At 42.3% G+C, this 2808-nt stretch overlaps 1 pseudogene; it reads left to right on the top strand.

Moving 5' to 3' along the window:
• The first annotated feature begins 1861 nt into the window (after nucleotides 1-1861).
• On the top strand, nucleotides 1862-2424 carry LOC129480140 (ATP synthase F(0) complex subunit C1, mitochondrial-like; annotated as a pseudogene).
• Nucleotides 2425-2808: the final 384 nt, after the last annotated feature.

The following is a 2808-nucleotide window of genomic DNA, read 5'->3' as shown; positions in this document are numbered from 1 at the left end:
TGTAGCTCAGCCAAAGGAGAACGTTTTCTGAAATCCTTACCTCTCTGTCTCCAAATATAATGTCAGAGGAACTACTTGTCTGGGTAGTCCATATGTGTGTGCATTTTTCTTTTTTTTTCCCCGTAAAACATTATTTAGACTTTCAGCTTTAAGCAGACTATCAGGGCCTGAAAGTTCTGTCCATGCTTGATTTCCTGGAGTGACTTAAAGAGGGAGTGGTTTAATCAGATGGCACATTGGTGGCAATTACTAAGGCTGAGAACTTCACCCTCCTATTCAGACAGGGACTGAGAAAGTATGTCTTAGATGGCTTTTCACCATACATGTGGCAGAATATTGTTACCTCTTCACCTCCTTTTCTCCTTTCCCCATTCCTACTCTTAGGAATTGGGCTTTGGTAAAACTGACTAAAGAGGTAGATTATCACCTAAAATGTTTTAATTGTGTTGAAAATATAGTAAAGCAAAGGTTTGCCTTGTAGGTGTTCCCAAATGTTGGTTAATTGTTGGATTTATACATGTGCCATAATTCCCACTAGTACTTTTTTTTTTTTTTTTTTTTTTAGTTTTAACTTTTAAGCTTTTAAAAGTGAAGTCAACCAGAATGTTAGGGTATATTAGGGTATATGGGAAATAATTTTCGAACAATTCTCATGTAAACTTAAATTTTAGATCCCTCTTTGGAGTAAAACGGGTTGAGGCTTTTCAATGTTTGCAAGGTTATTTCTGAGTTGCAAAAGATCTCTCTCTGTTTTTCCCTGTATTCCTATATTCCTCCTGTATTCCTCATTCAATCACGGCAGCAGCAATCCCATGAAAGCATGAAGATACTCTTTTCTTGCATCTGTAGTGGAAACCATAACAGCAGGCAGTAACTGTTTCATGTGTCAAATAGATGCATTCCCATTAATTTATAATGTGGACTAGAGAATTTAATTTTCACAAGCATTATTGAGAAACCAAAGCAAAAAAAAAAAAGTAATTAAGTTACAAGGATGTGGCAAACGTAAATTAAAGCTATATACTGAAGGCCAGGTGCGGTGGCTCATGCCTGTAATCCCATCACTTTGGGAGGCCAAGGCAGGTGGATCACAAGGTCAGGAGATCGAGACCATCCTGGCTAACCCGGTGAAACCCCATCTCTACTAAAAATACAAAAAATTAGCCAGGCATGGTGGCGAGTGCCTGTAGTCCCAGCTACTCGGGAGGCCAAGGCAGGAGAATGGTGTGAACCCGGGAGGTGGAGCTTGCAGTGAGCCGAGATCACACGCCACAGCACTGCAGCCTGGGCAACAGAGTGAGACTCCGTCTCAAAAAAAACAAAAAAAAAGCTACATACTGAAACAAAAGCAGACAAATCCATACATTGGTCCACCAAAAAGTGAGCAGCCTAGGACTATAGAAAACTTTATATTACCCAAAGAGTTGGGGAGAGTCAGTTTATCATCAGTTTTGGCAGGGGTGGGAGTAGAGGGGAAATAACTTTCCAGTAAACAAAAAACATTGTCTGCACAGAGTTTAAAGGGAACGTGTGAAGGTTTCTGAACTATCCTATATCTACTCTTTCTTCTTATGGAACAGTCCTGTCATTTTCCTCTAGAAAATTGCCTCCTATATTTTCTGGCTACGTGTTCAAGGAGTTATAATACCCACCCCCAGATCCAGGGATGGGCACTTAATACAAGCCAGAATAAGGAATATGTACCCTTGGAAATTTCCTGGACTAATAATTAATAGAATGTTATAAGCCTGGAGCTGCCATTGCCAAGGGCTAAAGCTGGGAGGTGAGTCAGTCACGTTGAGCCAGGCGAGCACTGTGGGCTGAGCAGGGGCTGCAGGGCAGTGGGAGTGCAGATTGAAAAAATGCAGACCGGGGTGCTACTCATTTCTCCAGCTCTGATGTGCTGTTGTACCAGGGGTCTAATCAGGCCTGTGTCTGCCTCCGTCTTGAATAGCCCAGATAATTCATCTAAACAGCCTTCCTATAGCAGCTCCCCACTCCAGGTGACCAGACAGGAGTTTTAGACCAGTGTTGTCTCATGGGACATTGACACAGCAGCCAAGTTGATTGGTGCTGGGGCAGCCACAGTAAGTGTGGCTGGTTCAGGGGCTGGCATTAGAACAGTGTTTGGCAGCTTGATCATTGGCTATGCCAGAAACCCGTCTCTCAAGCAGCAGTTCTTCTCCTATGTCATTCTGGGCTTTGCCTGAGGCCTTGGGGCTCTTCGGTTTGATGGCTGCCTTGCTCATCCTCTTTGCCCTCTCTGACGGTCACCTGCCTATCCCTGCTGCTGCAACTCCACATCATTCCTGGTGCTGGATGTGCCAAGCTTTACCATTAAATACAACATTTCTCAAACAAGCAAACAAAAACCAGGAGAGCTTGCCTGAGAATGAAGTCAGTGCAGAAGAAAGCAGACTCTAGAAACAAAACCACCTGATCTTTGACAAACCTGACAAAAAAAAGAAATGAGGAAAGGATTCTCTACTTAATAAATGGTGCTGGGAAAACTGGCTAGCCATAGGTAGAAAACTGAAACTGGATCTCTTCCCTACACCTTATACAAAAATTAATTCAGGATGGATTAAAGACTTAAATGTTAGACCTAAACCATAAAAACCCTAGAAGAAAACCTAGGCAATACCATTCAGAACATAGGCATGGGCAAGCACTTCATGATTAAAACACCAAAAGCAATGGCAACAAAAGCCAAAATAGACAGATGGGATCTCATTAAACTAAAGAGCTTCTGCACAGCAGAAGAAACTAACATCAGAGTGAACAGGTAACTTACAGAATGGGAGAAAA

Source organism: Symphalangus syndactylus, chromosome 4 (genome assembly GCF_028878055.3).
Source record: "Symphalangus syndactylus isolate Jambi chromosome 4, NHGRI_mSymSyn1-v2.1_pri, whole genome shotgun sequence".
In the NCBI taxonomy this organism is placed as follows: Eukaryota; Metazoa; Chordata; class Mammalia; order Primates; family Hylobatidae; genus Symphalangus; species Symphalangus syndactylus.
Note: the sequence above shows the minus strand (reverse complement) of the source record. Positions and strands in the feature narration are given on the sequence as shown.